This window comes from Oncorhynchus tshawytscha, linkage group LG13, assembly GCF_018296145.1.
Source record: "Oncorhynchus tshawytscha isolate Ot180627B linkage group LG13, Otsh_v2.0, whole genome shotgun sequence".
In the NCBI taxonomy this organism is placed as follows: Eukaryota; Metazoa; Chordata; class Actinopteri; order Salmoniformes; family Salmonidae; genus Oncorhynchus; species Oncorhynchus tshawytscha.
The window spans coordinates 66,288,301-66,306,523 of record NC_056441.1 but is presented as its reverse complement, the minus strand read 5'-3'; the positions used below and the strand labels follow the sequence as shown (position 1 = coordinate 66,306,523).

Below are 18,223 nucleotides of genomic sequence, written 5' to 3'. Positions count from 1 at the left end.
GTAGGGTAATAGATGCCAAATGACAGCTCTTAGCTGGTATCGAAGCAGCACTATTTCTGGATTTAGCTCCAGTCAGACAGTTCAGAGAGTTCTGTGGGCCTGGCCCGGCTCCAGGGTTTGTGTATGTGTGGGGCTTTGTGTGCATGTTTTTTTCATTTGCGTGTGGCTGTGTATGTGGGGGGGGGGGGCACCGGTGCAAAACAAAATAGATGCACTATACAGCATCCTTAAAGAGCAGACCTTCAATCCCCCATGGTGCTGTCAATCATCCATCTCTGAGCAGAGGTCATAGTGCACTCAGTCCTCCCCCTTACCACTAAAGACATCTAGCAATGACCATCACCTCCAGCATTACCCTCTCACAGAATTTTGTTTTGCCAGTGATGTGTGAAGCCGTCTGCTGGGACCCCCCCAGAGAGCCACAGAGCAATCAGTGATCTACCCATCTTTTTGTAATGAACTTATTTCATTGGATGGAGGGTATGGAAGGTAGAGGGGCTTATGAGGAGGGGGTTGAAAGGTTCATAGAAGGCCACTTAACGGTATCTCAGCAGTAGAAGCCTTCAGCAAGATCTGCCTGTGAATTCTGACTTGTGCAGAATAGAAAGGTTCATGCAGTATAGGGGTGGTAGGAGCAGTATGGGACGAGAATACATTATACAACAGGATAGGGAGTGAGAGAAGGAAGAGAGGGGAAGAGAGAGAGGGTGAGAGAGCGAGAGAAAGAGAGAGAGCGACAGAGAGGGAGAGGGCGGGAGAGAGGGAGGGTGAGAGAGCGAGAGAAAGACAGAGAGCGACAGAGAGGGAGAGAGAAAGAAAGAGAACCAGATATACAGTGCAGGAGAGAGAAATCCGTGTGTGAAAGGTCATAAGTATAGTCATGTGACCCATGACTTATCCGTTGCTTTGCTTTGTTTTGTTGTCTGGAAGTGACACAGAGGGTCCTAATGAGCAGCCAGGTCCAGAGGAGGACGTCAGGAGGAACTCCAGCTGACCCCAACAGCCAGGAAGGAAAACTCACCAGGAAAAGAAGGAACGAGTGATTGAGGGAAAAGTGGAGTGAGGGGAGAAACAAAAAGTCTTATCAGAAAGGCAATCATAGATGTGATGGTGAAAGTGAGGACTGTCCATTTGAAATTCCATTCCCCTGACCACACATTGGGCCAAAATGGAATGAAAGAGGGAGAGAAGGAGGGAAGAGGGAGAATGGGAGGGAGAGAAGGGGGGAAGAGGGAGAATGGGAGGGAGAGGGAGAATGGGAGGGAGAGAAGGGGGAAGAGGGAGAATGGGAGGGAGAGGGAGAATGGGAGGGAGAGAAGGGGGAAGAGGGAGAATGGGAGGGAGAGAAGGGGGAAGAGGGAGAATGGGAGGGAGAGAAGGGGGAAGAGGGAGAATGGGAGGGAGAGAAGGGGGAAGAGGGAGAATGGGAGGGAGAGAAGGGGGAAGAGGGAGAATGGGAGGGAGAGAAGGGGGAAGAGGGAGAATGGGAGGGAGAGAAGGCAGAAGAGGGAGAATGGGAGGGAGAGAAGGGGGAAGAGGGAGAATGGGAGGGAGAGAAGGGGGAAGAGGGAGAAAGGGAGGGAGAGAAGGGGGAAGAGGGAGAATGGGAGGGAGAGAAGGGGGAAGAGGGAGAATGTGGCAGGAGAGAAGGCAGAAGAGGGAGAATGGGAGGGAGAGAGAGAAGGGGGGAAGAGGGAGAATGGGAGGGAGAGAAGGAAGAAGGGGGGGAGAGCAGCAGCCACTATGACTCTGAAATATGTTTTATGAACTTTCAGAGTCATAGTGGCTGCTGCTCGCCCAGCATGGCCCGAAGATTACCAGCTAAACCCCCTGGTCCACTTTCCATGCCCACATCCTCCCAGGTCCCTTATAAAGATATACCATCAGATAAAGTCATAGCATCAGGTAGAACTGATAGATAATATTGTTGTTATGATGGGTATACATGAGAGCTATAGTAACTTCCATGTCACATACAGTATGTAATGGGATGTAGGATCTCTGGCAGGTTGAGATGAAGGTTATGGAGGGAAAGCTCCAATTGAACATCAGCGAATCTGAATGTAAATATTTTGACATCTTTTACATAAATGTATGCATTTCTTCCTGGCCCAGCTAGCTCTGTTCCAGACAACTGTGACAACTGAAGGGCTTCTGACAGTAGTATTTTGTAGCTTTAAGTAGTTCCTGCTACACTGTCATGTTTAAATAGATTTCCTATGTACCTTCCCTCTCATTCTGTAAAACCTTCAGAAAGAATAACACGAAGTCAAAGAAGGAATACATTTAAATCCACCCCCTTATTCTGATCCGCTAATCTCAAGTGTTAGTCTCATATAATACAGGGTCGTCGTCCCCCCAAACCCCCCTCTTCCGACTGTACAAGTGTAAAAATAATGAGTATTTTCCTCCGAGGTGCATTTTAATGTGTCCAATCTTGCCTTTCGCTTGTTCATAGACAGGGCCACACTTGCTATTTAATTTCGGGTTTGTATTGCCATTCACCACTTCCATTCGAAGCAGGAGTCCTTGTAATTATACTGGAGTCATCAAAAACACACTGAAAAACAACCAGTGATTCAAAAGCAAAGACGAATATTGGAATGCAGAACCCGTACGTAAAATGGATGCATACATGTCTAAGTCGCTTTGGATAAAAGTGTCCACTAAATGGCATATATTATTTATTATATATTCTGACCTATTTTTATTTATTTTGGGTAGAAACAAAAAAGAATACACAGTGAGAAGGCACAGTCCTCCACTTTATAATGGTCTGTAGTGTAATGTCTTTCTGCCCCTGAAAGAAACACTTTACTGGGCAGATGGAACGGACCCCTGAAAGAAACACTTTACTGGGCAGATGGAACGGACCCCTGAAAGCAACACTTTACAGGGCAGATGGAACGGACCCCTGAAAGCAACACTTTACTGGGCAGATGGAACGGACCCCTGAAAGAAACACTTTACTGGGCAGATGGAACGGACCCCTGAAAGAAACACTTTACAGGGCAGATGGAACGGACCCCTGAAAGAAACACTTTACAGGGCAGATGGAACGGACCCCTGAAAGCAACACTTTACTGGGCAGATGGAACGGACCCCTGAAAGCAACACTTTAAAGGGCAGATGGAACGGACCCTCTGAAAGCAATACTTTAAAGGGCAGATGGAACGGACCCCTGAACGCAACACTTTACTGGGCAGATGGAACGGACCCCTGAAAGCAACACTTTACTGGGCAGATGGAACGGACCCCTGAACGCAACACTTTAAAGGGCAGATGGAACGGACCCCTGAAAGCAACACTTTACTGGGCAGATGGAACGGACCCCTGAAACAACACTTTACTGGGCAGATGGAACGGACCCCTGAAAGCAACACTTTACTGGGCAGATGGAACGGACCCCTGAACGCAACACTTTACAGGGCAGATGGAACGGACCCCTGAAAGCAACACTTTACTGGGCAGATGGAACGGACTCCCATCCTCATCTATTATTTGTCTATACGAGCTTCTGTTTTGATGTGCCAAGGTCATGTCATGCTGTGTGTGTTGATTAGCGTTAGTGATACCGTACTGGGAATACAGTGTTGGAACACCACACAGATACTAAACATTCATTGCACGATCTCAGCCAAGGAAGGGCTGCATAAGTGTGTTTGTTAACGTTGCATGTGTGGGTCTTTTATCTGTTTGGATAGCCTGATAAAACCACTCCGGTGGAACAGCACACTTAAAGTCCACAGTATGTCCAGTGGATGAGTCCTAGACGACTGTCCTATCCTCAACTGTAGCTACTGTTCTGATTGCTGCACACTCCTAGTTCTCTCTGACTGCGTCCCAAATGGCATCCTATTCCCTCTATAGTGCACCACGTTTGACCAGAGGCCTATGGGAATATATAGGAAAGGCAAAATGAAGATGCCTTGTTATGTTATGAACGCTATGATAACATAGAAACCTGAAGCCTTTAGCTGAAACACTTAGAAACAATAACATTCCTGATTCCTGAGCAGGTTCCAGCACATGCAACTGCTGCTGACTTTCTTTAGAAATGACTGAGAGAGAAGCTACTTCGGGACTTCTTCCTTGGCCGTGTGTACAGGAGACAAACAGCAGTGTGGGACTGTTCTGAACCAACTGGACGATGTGGCTGTGAGAGTCTCTCTCTCCCGGTGTCCTTAGTCCACCTCCTCTCATCAGGTGCCTCCCATTTGAATGATTACCGTTCACAGACAGCTCAGGTCCACGTGCTAGCTGCTCTTTTCATTCACAGCCATTTTCTCTCTCCCTTTCTTCTCCTTCATCGCTTTCCTCCCACCTCGGTGACTCAGAAGCAGTTGGCAAGTGGTAGCACTTGTCTTTGTCATCTCCCCATCAGACCGGGCTGCTTCGGGAGAACTGGTGGCAAGCCTAGCACCTGCTTCAGCACCGCTGATAGCCCGGTGTGGGTAGAGGATAGCGGGGTAGAGAGGCACGCCCAGCCCATCGCGCCCCTGGGCAGCTACAGGCTCAGAAGCTCTGCAGAGGGTCTGGCTGAAAGATTTTCTGTCTCTAAACTCTCGTTAACAGCCAGGAAGCAGACTGGGAGATGTATGTATTCTGAAACTCTCTGTGAGACCAACCATGCAACACCTTCCCAAAACAGCACCGGCATTAAACTTACTGTAGCTCACTCACTGTTCCCTTGGCGACAGCATCATAACATGACATGGTGGACACTTTTTAAGAATAAGAAGAAGAAGAACAATATATGCCATTTAACAGACACTTTTATTCAAAGCAATGCTGAAGCAAATGCTGTGTCTGAGAAAAAGTTGTCTCTCTCTGTCTTTCTCTCTCTGTCTCCTTGACTTCTGTTGTTCCTGGCACATAGTGTGCAGATACACGGCGATAGAAGCCAAAACACCACACCGGGGAGAAGTTGAGTTAATGATGCAGAGAGTGCTGGCTGGCCAGACTACAGCCCTCCAGAGTGGACACTGACTGAACAGGCCCTCTGTCCCCCACAAACCCTGCCACCGTGTCCCTCCCGTCCCATAAATCCTGCCATATTTCATACCTTGGCAAAGCTTTGTGTCTAATCTGAATTATTTCCTTTATTTGTCTTCGTTTTGCTGTGTGATCACGTATTAATTTATTCACTTTACAATGGCATGCAGCTGGATGGCGGTAAGCTGAAGCCTCGTTATTGTCATTCTGCAGGAGACGGAGCGCGTATTTAACAAGCAACAAGCTTGTTAGATTAATTCAGGGTTTTTTCACACATGATGCTCTCTCCCTGTCCAATTGGGAGAGATGAACGCAAAATGCCACTGTGTTGCACCATATCACTGCTACTCAGACCACGTCACCAATGACAACAATGTTGGAGAGGCTTAATGACTGGGACCTTTCTCAGAGAACTCATTCTCTGAATATACATTCCTCTGGCAGTTGATGTCAAAAAGCACCTCTGTTTTTCTTTTATTCATTTTCCAGCGGACATTGTTCAATATAAGCCTGGACACGGTTGACACAGGCCTAACAGTGTTATGCTTTCTAATAAAGCAGGGCCCTCATAGATCTTCTCCATGGAGACACCACTAAAGTGGAAACTGATGTGTCCTGTAATTGAAATGAACAATCTCCTACACATGGACCCTCAGTATCACAGCCTAATTGCCTCTCTCATTAAAAAACATGTGTTGCGTCTTTGTGATCTGCACTAGGTTTAATATGGAGTGAGATTGGCTGCCACTGCCATGTATATTAGTCTTTTCTGTCAGGTGAATACATGGTAACAGTGAAATAGGGCTGGCTCTGAGTCCTATATGCTTTAAATGGGGAGTTTTCGCTCCTCTGATCTCCCATCCACTGGCCAGCCAATCCCTCTGTTGTAGCTCCCCGGTCGTTAGGAAATTTAATTAAGGCCCTGAAAGAACTTGAATCAGATGGATTATTTGCAGGGGCTGCAATGATGTTTTGTCTCTGAGTGGGGGGGCAGAGTAAATGACTAGAACAGCGTGAAGGCCCTCTTTCCACGCTTTATAAAGAGGATTGAGTGAACAGGGCCATTTGCCAATGAACGTTTTTTGATAGGGAGAAAAATGCTGTGAATAAAATTAGTATTTCTCCACACAAATGAATTGGAATCATTGTATCAAACAAAGGTGGATGATGAAAGCATACAGCCAGGGTGTTGAAAAGCACATGGGCAGGGCCTTGTCATAAAAGCACATGGGCAGGGCCTTGTCATAAAAGCACATGGGCAGGGCCTTGTCATAAAAGCACATGGGCAGGGCCTTGTCATAAAAGCACATGGGCAGGGCCTTGTCATAAAAGCACATGGGCAGGGCCTTATCATAAAAGCACATGGGCAGGGCCTTGTCATAAAAGCACATGGGCAGGGCCTAATCATAAAAGCACATGGGCAGGGCCTTGTCATAAAAGCACATGGGCAGGGCCTTATCATAAAAGCACATGGGCAGGGCCTTGTCATAAAAGCACATGGGCAGGGCCTTGTCATAAAAGCACATGGGCAGGGCCTTGTCATAAAAGCACATGGGCAGGGCCTTATCATAAAAGCACATGGGCAGGGCCTTGTCATAAAAGCACATGGGCAGGGCCTTATCATAAAAGCACATGGGCAGGGCCTTATCATAAAAGCACATGGGCAGGGCCTTGTCATAAAAGCACATGGGCAGGGCCTTATCATAAAAGCACATGGGCAGGGCCTTATCATAAAAGCACATGGGCAGGGCCTTATCATAAAAGCACATGGGCAGGGCCTTGTCATAAAAGCACATGGGCAGGGCCTTGTCATAAAAGCACATGGGCAGGGCCTTGTCATAAAAGCACATGGGCAGGGCCTTGTCATAAAAGCACATGGGCAGGGCCTTGTCATAAAAGCACATGGGCAGGGCCTTGTCATAAAAGTACATGGGCAGGGCCTTGTCATAAAGGCACATGGGCAGGGCCTTGTCAGAAAAGCACATGGGCAGGGCCTTGTCATAAAAGCACATGGGCAGGGCCTTGTCATAAAAGCACATGGGCAGGGCCTTGTCATAAAAGCACATGGGCAGGGCCTTGTCAGAAAAGCACATGGGCAGGGCCTTGTCATAAAAGCACATGGGCAGGGCCTTGTCATAAAAGCACATGGGCAGGGCCTTGTCATAAAAGCACATGGGCAGGGCCTTGTCATAAAAGCACATGGGCAGGGCCTTGTCATAAAAGCACATGGGCAGGGCCTTGTCATAAAAGCACATGGGCAGGGCCTTGTCATAAAAGCAGGGACTTTTGCTGGTAATTAGTTGAATAGTGTGAAATGGGAGCCTACTGAAACAACCTATGAAGTTTAATAGAAATCTGAATGAAATGTGACCCTTACTGGCCCCAACCAGACACGCATGGTGCCACCCACTAACAGCTGCACAACAGGGACACTCAATACTATGGTGCCTGTGAGACACCAAAGGGGAGCACATCAATATTCACTAATGGCACTGTATTGGTGCATCAAAGCTGGGACCGAGAGACTGAAAAACAGCTTCTATCTCAAGGCCATCAGACTGTTAAACAGCCACCACTAACATTGAGTGGCTACTGCCAACACACTGTCAATGACACTGACTCTACTCCAGCCACTTTAATCATGGGAAATGATGTAAATATATCACTAGCCACTTTAAACAATGCTACCTTATATAATGTTACTTACCCTACATTGTTCATCTCATATGCATACGTTGATACTGTACTCTATATCATCGACTGCATCCTTATGTAATACATGTATCACTAGCCACTTTAACTATGCCACTTGGTTTACATACTTATCTCATATGTATATACTGTACTCGATATCATCTACTGTATCTTGCCTATGCTGCTCTGTACCATCACTCATTCATATATCCTTATGTACATATTCTTATCCCCTTACACTGTGTATGACAGTAGTTTTTTTTGGAATTGTTAGTTAGATTACTTGCTCGTTATTACTGCATTGTCGGGACTAGAAGCACAAGCATTTCGCTACACTCGCATTAACATCTGCTAACCATGTGTATGTGACAAATAAAATTTGATTTGATTTGATTTGATTCTTTCTGTGGATAGCAAAGAAAATGGCAGATCATAATAATTCATCATTTGATTTCATTTTACTTCACTGGGTTCGACTAAATCTGTCACCTTGATGCCCTTTGTGATACATAAATAGAGGAGAGAGGTAATGAATGACGCACATTTTCCACTGAAGTGTTGAAACAGGTGTCAAAAGAAAATGGGTCACTGTTGTTTGAAAGTTCAGAAACATCGGTGGATTATCTCTCTTTCAAGTTGTGCTTTTCTCACTCACAGGCTGGTTGGCACTTCCTTTACTGTGTCTGTTAAATACTTAACGAAGGAAGCTCAGATCTCAATTATTATCCCTTCTCTCAAATCCTTTCATTTTGTCATCTGTAGACAAGCACATGGAATCCTTTCACGTGTCAATTGTCATTTAGTTTGCCTGCATGTTCTGTATAATGAACAGAATGATCTCATTATTTCATGAATTATGTCTTATTGTTGTTGTTGCATTGTCGAGAAAGAAACTACAGGTGAGCATTTCGTTGGATGATGTATACCAATGCCGATCTCGTACACACTGTACAACTAATAAAATGTGATTTGTGTTCACTACAATAGTAACCCATCGATATTGAACAATTAATTTCTCTTTTGAAGTTTGGTGAGACTTGCCTTGGCCTTAAAAATATGGCGCAATTCTGAGTAATGTAGGGCTTTGTGAAATTGAAATAATATCTGTACTTCAAAAGTAGTATTGACTCATTGACAGACTAGTCTATCTAGTGAGACAAACCCGAGGAAAGTCATTTAGCCTCAAGGAAGACATTGTAAGTCCTCCTGCAGAATGACAGATCTGTGGATGATGATGGGGACAGAGTATGCAGCATATAATCAGTTTGTTCCCAAAATATCTAGTAGCGATGATATTTCATACCCTTCAACTGAAAGTCATGCTCAAATGTTCTAAATAGTAATAATATACAGTATTATACAGTACTGTATATACGGTATTATACTCAAAGTGCAGTTACCTGTCATGACTAGGTAACCATGGAGATAGTTCCAAAGTATTGACATGACTGTCAGACTGAACACCGTATCAGATATTGTTTTGTTCAAACTGCAATTGGAAAACAAATTGGACGCCTTCATACTGCACCTTAGTCCAGTGCTAAAGCTTAGCCCAGGGTTAACAAATGTTTGTGTGAACACAGGCTAAACTAGCCCAGGGCCAGTCTACCCTGGGGCTTAGAACAAGGCCTATTGAGAGATAGCCTATGTGTCCCAGTAGGATGCATGACAACATGATATGACAGAGTATCCAGCGGTCAGGGGGTTATTTCATTACTGAGCAGGGAGTCTGCCTACATGCCCCCAGGTTTCACTAAAGCACAAGACTGCAGGACTTCTTTGATATTACAAGAAAGTAGATTGGTTGTCTCTCGTGTGTGTGTGTGTGCATGTGTGCATGAATGTGTGTGTGTGTGTGTGTGTGTGTGTGTGTGTGAGACTCACCAGACACCGTGTTCTGCCTTCAGTGAGTGTGTAATTTGGGAAGGAACACAAACAGGAACGAGGACTGTGTGTCTTTGATAGTTCAGCTGCATACTACACACCACAGTATTCCTCCTTGATGACTGTACTGTCTGCTATGAGACACATGTAGTTGGTTGCTGGGTGGATGTCTTAGAATATCTCATTCCCCCTGTACCACAATCACTCCCTCCTTCCCTGGCTTTCCTTTTTTTCTCAGCCTTATACAGAGTATTTTTCCCTTCCTGAATCTCAGTGTTTTTACCAGCTTCCCCTCCCATGTTTTGGTGTCGGTCCAACATACTGCTGCCTGTCAGGCAGGGTATCTATACCCCCCCTTCTCGCTGTCTCTCTCCTCCCACTCCTCTCAGCAGCTACCTCCATCCTCCTATTGGGATTCAGCTCACACTACACTGTCTAATTAGAGAGAAAGAAAAAGAAAGCCTCTCCCTTATCGCTCCCCCACCCCATGTCCTCTCCCCCTCCCCTTGTCCTCTCCCCCTGTCCTCTCCTCCTCCTTCTCTCACTTCCTCTCTCCCCTACCATCCGGCGGATCCCATGCAGATACATCTAATTGATTTGTTAAGAGCCTTTAATATATCCTGACATGCTAAAGCCATTGTTTATATGAGGTGTGGAGATAGTAAACTTTATGTTTTCAATAAAAGACAAGTAGAGAAGGTGCATTGGTCCTCCTATAGCTTCTATAGCTCCTATATCTCCTACAGTATATATCCTATAGCTCCTATATCTAATTTTTCTCCTATATCACCTACAGTATATCTCCTATATCTCCTACAGTATATCTTCTATAGCTCCTATAGCTCTTATATCTCCTATAGCTCTTATATCGTCTATAGCTCTTATATCTCCTATATATCCTATAGCTCTTATATCTCCTATAGCTCTTATATCTCCTATAGCTCCTATATATCCTATAGCTCTTATATCTTCTATAGCTCATATATCTCCTATAACTTCTATATCTCCTATAGCTCCTATATATCCTATAGCTCTTATATCTTCTATAGCTCCTATATATCCTATAGCTCTTATATCTTCTATAGCTCCTATATCTCCTATAGCTTCCATATCTCCTTTAGCTACTATAGCTCCTATATATTCTACAGTATATCTCCTATATCTCCTAAAGCTCCTTTGACGTCTGAAAAATCTTTACTGATATTGATCGTTTGTGTGCATGGTATCTTAAATAATGCAGCAATATATACTGTATGGTAGGCTATATAGCTTTGCAGTTCATTTTTCCTTGGCAGAGTAGGCATCTTAGCTGTGTGTTCAGATACAGTACCAGTCAAAAGTTTGGACACACCAACTCATAGCAAGATTTTTCTTTATTTTTACTATTTTCTACATTGTAGAATAATTGTGACGACATCAACACTAAGAAATAACACATATGGAATCATGTAGTAACCAAAAAAGTGTTAAACAAATCAAAATGTGTTTTATATCTTCTGTACACCATCCCTACCTTGTCACAACACAACTGATTGGCTCAAACGCATTAAGAAGGAAAGAAATTCCACAAATTAATTTTTAACAAGGCACACCTGTTAATTGAAATGCATTCCAGGTGACTACCTCAAGAAGCTGGTTGAGAGAATGCTACATGATTCCATATGTGTTATTTCAAAGTGTTGATGTCTTTACTATTATTCTACAATGTAGAAAAGAGTAAAAATAAAGAAAAACCCTTCAAAGAGTAAGTGTGTCCAAACTTTTGACTGGTACTGTATGCAAAGTTATACAACACAACATTCCATATTTAATTTGACTGTAGTTACCCCTAATTCTATCAACTTCCCAGTATACCAGAAATGGGTGCGAGCTACTGTCAGTGCCATAACATCTATCCACGGTACCTGTCGCTTTCTTTTCCTCCATCCACTAATCAATAATTGAGAGTATTTTTATGCCAGTTCCAGGTCTGATGAGTTGGGATCTAATGAGCCTGCTATAGTACTCTAACCTTTATCCTATAGAGTCTAGACCACAGTCCCAAATGACACCCTCTTCCCTATATAATGTGGTGCCCTACTTTTGACTAGGGCCCATAGGGATTTGGTCAAAAGTAGTGCAGTATTTAGGGAATAGGGGGCCATTTGAGATGCAACTTAGACCTCAATCCCCTATAAGGACCCTACCCAACCACATCCCCCTATAGCAAACAGTACCATCCTACACAGCCTTTCTGGAAAATGTGACTGCTCCATTTACAACACCAGCTAACACAGCTGGCCCAACTGCTCCCCACACTCTCCAAATCACCCAGCTGCCCGAGCTCCGTCCAGCTGCCCCTGTGAGCTACACTCATTTATAATAGAACCCATGTGACAGCCCCTAGCATACACAGCTATACAGTACACAGGCCGCAGTACACTCACACACACACTCATGCACGCACACTCCACAGCACACTCCCCAGCACACTACACATTCTGCATTCCTTCATAATACTGTAGTGTGTATTACAGAGCTGTAGCTCTGCATGGCAGAGCTGTGTCTCAGCTGGGCCCAGTCCCCATCACTGCTGCCTGCTGCCACACACCCGCTCTGATCAGTCACGCTTAATAGGAGAAATTCAATCACCAGCACATCACACATGGCTTAGCTTCCGCAAAGCTCCCATTGTCTGAGAGAGACACTGCAGTCATACATAGAGGAGAGGAGGAAGGACGATATACAGGAGGTACGCACGTCACTCATTCACTTCCAAACAGCATGCAGCAATGTTTTGGCAATATTCAATTAAAAATATATGGATTTGATATGCTGCTAGAGAGCATATGTGAGTCTGTCGAACATTTTATACTTAAAAGACTAGATGGGAATATCCTTCTTTGGTTACTTGAAAGAGATTCACAAATTCCTTGTGCGCCTTGTTTGGGTAGATCTTGTGAAGGCTCCAGCTTAATGTTGTGTGTCATATTATGCAGATACATCCTTAAATGCAATAGGTTGTTTCCATCTCAAATTGACCTCCTTAGACAAGCATCAGAGTGTACACAATCCGGTTTTAATTCACAGTTCTTACATTTCTTTTCAATCGCAATCTATCCAGCTCACTCTGCCTTCTTCCTCTCTCATCTCCTCCCTCGCTTGCTCTCCCTGCCCCTTCTCTGCTCCCCCCACATCCCCTCTCTCCCCCTTCCACCCCTCCTCCCTTTCCCTAATTCTCATTAATTGATGTTGTCTCACTTCATTAGAGCTAGTTTGCACTGGCAAAGAATTTCCAACTCATTTTCTCAGCATGTTTCATCGTTGTTAATTTCAACCTTTACTGTCACCCATAAGAACCCATTTCAATTCATAGTCATGATCCACATTTTCCCATCATTCAGGATCACAACTCAAGTGTTAACCTTTCACTGGCTGTAACTGAGCCTCTGTGGAAATACTGCCTGAGATGTGATGGCTCACTGAGGGACCGTGGGTGGGTGAGTGGGAGGGTGGTAGTAACCACTTATCACACAGCAACTTTTCATCCGAACCTTACATTGTCATTTTCACACCACAGACTTTTAAACCTGACAGCTTTACCATTTATGAACACGATTACTAACATCGTCTTTAACCAGGGGTGTGGAGCTAGTTGGATGTTCCAAATAAAGACCACAAATCTGCTTCCAAAATGTTATTGAATTTCTTCCCCCCTTACATGAGCCCCAGTTCACATTAGGGGGTATTTTAGAAGGGGACTGGAAAATGTAGTGTGTGTCACATTTGTTATGCTCTATTTGTGTCTGATAGAGAAGGTTCCACGTGTGGTCTCAGTCCTCAGAGGGAAGACTAACAGTGAAACACACCTGTCAAACACCCACATAGCAGTCAACTGTCATAACAAGATATCAAGAGACCTGCACTTCAAAATGGACAATATGGAAGCCACATAATGGTTTCTACCTGGCCGTGTGAACTGAAACCTTTCTGAGCACTGGAGTCTGTCAAATGCTTAGACAGTCTGGGCCTAAATTGGGGCACAATGACAAACCCTGAGAAGGAAATGGTTATTGATGAATAGGTCTCGAACAACAGATGAGTCTCTGGAAGATGGAGAATCAGCAGGGGGTGAGGAGGAAGAAGGGGGGATGAAGGTGAAGAGGACGAGAGTTGACATGGAGCTATGAACAGGAATTATTGGCCTTCACTTGCCGAACTGTGCCAATTTATTTTGATGAAGCACTGTAATCATATGTTATGGTTTATATGTAGTCGCTGCCTCTGCTTCCCAGTACAGCTCAATGTTCTCACTGGTTACACTGCTGGAGGAGATTTTTGATACCTCATTGTCCAAATCTTACATTTCACGTGCGTAAAAGAACATACTCCTTTTGTTTACAAATCATTAAGGGAGAAAGGCCCTTACAATCTGATGAACTTCTCACCGAGCTTTGAAATAACCATCCCAGTTTTCTAATCAAAAGTATTATTAGTGCCTACAAACAAACACAAGTGAATTAACGCTGGGGCCAAGTCAAGTACTTCCGACTGGTAGATAATAATTATCGGATTAACAACGATTAACAACGGAATCCGATGTGTCCTCCAGCGCAATGACTAAAAAGTTTCACTGGAGACACACTGTAAAAGTAAAGGCCTAATACCCTTCCAGCTGCATATGCTGCTGGATCCATTCACTATGGCACATTCATATAGAGGGAAGAAAGGGTAATGAAACTAAAAGGGAGAGAGAAAAAAACAGTCCCTCTATTGACCATCAGCAGCGTGGCCAGACTTCAGTCATGTAATAGTTAAAAACAGAGGGAGAGGGTTCTCTTTGCACAGAGGGGAGAGAAAATACCTTTTTATGGTGAGCCCTTACCGAAACAGCATGCCTGGGGTAGTGAACACAGTATGGCAGCTAGCTCATCTCACGGTATTGAAGGCCGCAGGGGCCCTAAACTCCATCAAACAGCCGAAACAAACAGAATCAACCACAAACACTGGGTCTGCTCCCGCTGTGTGCTGGAGAGACTATCCTCAGCTGCATGCTTGAGAACAGGAGATATATACGTGGATTGGAAGGGGATAGGTGCTCTTGGGTGTGTGTAAATGTGACTGTGTTTTTTGTTTGTGCACTTGCGTGTGTGTGTGTGTCTAAAACAGCTATGACAATCTGGTGGTTTTGATGCTTATTAGTGTCTATCCACCCCCACATGTTGGCTGTAACATCTTGAACAGCTTTTTGACAGACATGGAGCAACAATCACACCTTAAACTTTGTGGGGTGACTGGCTTTAAAAAGAGGAAGATAGTTAAGAGAGGAAGCTGGGGACGTGTTGTGTCTTGGCAGTTGACAGACAGACAGACAGATGTGTTGTTAGGTTATACAGTGTGAAAGGGGATCAAAGCTCAGAGTGTTTTCATTGGCAGAGAGAGACACCCACCCCTATCCAGCATGCTCTGTTCTCAGACTCCTCTCAGATTTGGTGAATCCCTGTTGTTGCTGAAGGATCCCACACATACCGCTCACTCCACTGTGGCCAAAAGAGCTGAGCTATGATCTGCAGACAGGCTGAGCCCCTCTCAGTGTGCTCATCCCTCCACCAGGCCACTCTGCTGCCTGCTGTAGCCTCTTTGTGTGCGTGCGTGCGTGCGTTCATGTGCGTTTGTGCCCAGATCTAGAGCAACCTTCACTCAAAATATATTGGTGACTGGTGAAGGGGAGTGGCTTACTGGGAATTGGGAACATTAAAGGAGCTCTTACAGTCACACTGACTGGACCTGTCCTGACCGGCCGGACGCCAGACTCTCACTACTCTTTCTTCTGCTCACATCCCTGTATAAATGGCTGTTTCCATTCAGACATGCCTGATCAGTTTGATGTAGTTACGCTTTATTATGTAGCATGGGGAGGTTTGGAGTCTGGCGTTTTATTTGATAAAATCACTTTGTCTACATTGTTTCATAAAATCAACTTGTGTGCATCCCAAATGGCACCCTTTTCCTTACGACGTGCACTCCTTTTGATCAAGACGATAGGTCTCTGGTTAAAAGTAGTGCACTATGTAGGTAATAGGGTGCCATTTTGGGATGCAGTCCAGTCTACATTGTGTTTTATAATGGCAATTAAGTCCTTCATTTTCTGGTGTTATGGTCTTGGGGCTGTGGCAGGTCTGAACTATTATCCTTCCCCCAGTCGTAAGAGGTAAGAGTCTGTGCCTCAGTATTCTACACACTCAGAGGGACTAGTACACCAGCAGCTGTAGGAGGTCAGCCTGAATAAATGCATGAATCCATAAGAGTAAATGAAGCCAAACCTTTTGCCACAGTGATATTATACAGCTAGTTAATTAAAGGTGATGGAGTGGATCGGAGTGGATTAACTCAAGGCCTTGTGTGAGCCACTAGTTCAGTTAGAGGAGGTCCATTTGCATTGCATCCTCTTCACATGCCGTAAATGACCATGTGTTTCCGTTCAGAATACTTGTACTGTTTATTCAGAATGATAAACAGGGAATAGGGTCCACATAACACTCAATGGAACAGGAGTGGCAGGCAGCCATTCTAAACCTTCCTTTCAGTCAGATACTATGAGCCTCTATAGGTGACTTAGTGGTAATTGGATGAAACTAAGCCATTGTCTTGTATATACTAAAAGGATCTGGTTCTATAGTTGGGTTTCCCAACTGGAACCTGTGGTTTTATTTGCCCCCCCAAGTTTTCAGTTTATTTTTTAGTTTTATAATAGTATTTGTTTTATGTATTTTATCCAAGTGATTTGAATTTTGGGAATCTGTTCCCAAGTATTCCCACGCAAAATAGAGAGACGTGATCGTATACAAATTTAAGCAAGATTAGTCAAACATGATACACTACACGACCAAAAGTATGTGGACACCTGCTCGTATAACATCTCATTCCAAAATCATGGCCATTAATATGGAGTTGCTCCCCCTTTGCTACTATAACAGCCTCCACTCTTCTGGGAAGGCTTTCCACAAGATGTTGGAACATTTCTTTGGGGTCTTGCTTCCATTCAGCCACAAGAGCATTAGTGAGGTTGGGCACTGATGTTGGGAGATTAGGCCTGGCTCGCAGCCGGCATTCCATTTCATCCCAAAGGTGTACGAGGGGGTTGAGGTCATGGCTCTGTGCACGCCAGTGAAGTTCTTCCACACCAATCTCGACAAACCATTTTGGTATGGACCTCGCTTTGTGGACGGGGGCATTGACATGCTGAAACAGGAAAGGGCCTTCCCCAAACTGTTGCCACAAAGTCGGAAGGACAGAATCGTCTAGAATGTCATTGTATGCTGTAGCGTTAAGATTACCCTTCACTGGAACTAAGGGTTCTAGCCTGAACCCTGAAAAACAGGCCCAGATCATTTTTCCTCCTCCACCAAACATTACAGTTTACGCTATGCATTGGGGCAGGTAACCCAGATTTGTCCGTCGGACTGCCAGATGGTGAAGCGTGATTCATCAAATTCAGGGAATGCGTTTTCACTGCTCCAGAGTCCAATGGTGGCAAGCTAGGCATTGTGCATGGTGATCTTAGGCTTGTGTGCGGCTACTCGGCCATGGAAACCCATTTCATGAAGCTCCCGACAAACAGTTGTTGTGCTGGCATTGCTTCCAGAGGCAGTTTGGAACTCGGTAGTGAATGTTGCAACCGAGGACAGACAATTTTTACGCACTACGCCCTTCAAGCACTCACCGGTCCCGTTCTGTGAGCTTGTGTGGCCTACCACTTCACAATATCACTTACAGGAAGCAACGCCAGCACAACAACTGACCGGGGCAACTCTAGCAGGGAAGACATTTTATGAACTGACTTGTTGGAAAGGTGGCATCCTATGACAATGCCACGTTAAAAGTCACTTAGCTCTTCAGTAAGGCCATTCTACTGCCAATGTTTGTCTGTGGAGATTGCATGGTCGTGTGCTCGATTGTATATGTCTGTCAGCATCGGGTGTGGCTGAAATCCACTCATTTAAAGGGGTGTCCACATACTCTTGCATATATAGTGTATCTGTTTGGTCTTGCGGTCAGTTTTCAGTCTACAAATGATTTGTAATTATGTTCCGGCCCCCTGACCATCCGCTCAAGAAAAAAATTGTCCCGCTGCTGAATCTATTTGATGATCCTTGCCCTATAGGTTACACCTGTTGAATGGAATCGTAGAACCAGCAAAGAGTTAAAATACTGCAAGTAGAACTGAAGACATTCTACTCCAAATCTAGCACATCTCCATCTATTTGTAATGAGAAGGTAGCACTATACTATCTACCTTTTTCTCTCTGACAGGAAAATAAGGTTATATGAAACAATAAAAACACCACCACAACACGATCCACAGTGATCCTGACTCAGGGAGAAATGATGTAGGGCAAATTATAGCAGACTTGATTGAATAGGGAGTCAACCATCCAAACAGTGCAGAGTGTGTGCGATGCTCGCTTTAATCCATTTGAATGCCCCCATACCCTTTAAAAGGGATCTTAAAAAGGCCAAAGGAAGTGTTAGTGGGAAAAGGCTGCCAGACATGGCAGTGAGTTTGATGAATTTCCTCATCAGAAGCTCGTCACGCGATGTGGCAGATCTTTATTTTACACCTGACCTTCTCCGGTTAAATACCTCGTTTCACAGCAGCAAGATAAGTGCT

At 44.6% G+C, this 18,223-nt stretch overlaps 1 protein-coding gene across 1 annotated transcript in view; it reads left to right on the top strand.

Moving 5' to 3' along the window:
* Positions 1-18,223, top strand: part of LOC112266137 (reticulon-4 receptor-like 1) — a 228,462-nt gene that overhangs the window by 113,260 nt on the left and 96,979 nt on the right. The window lies entirely within an intron of this gene.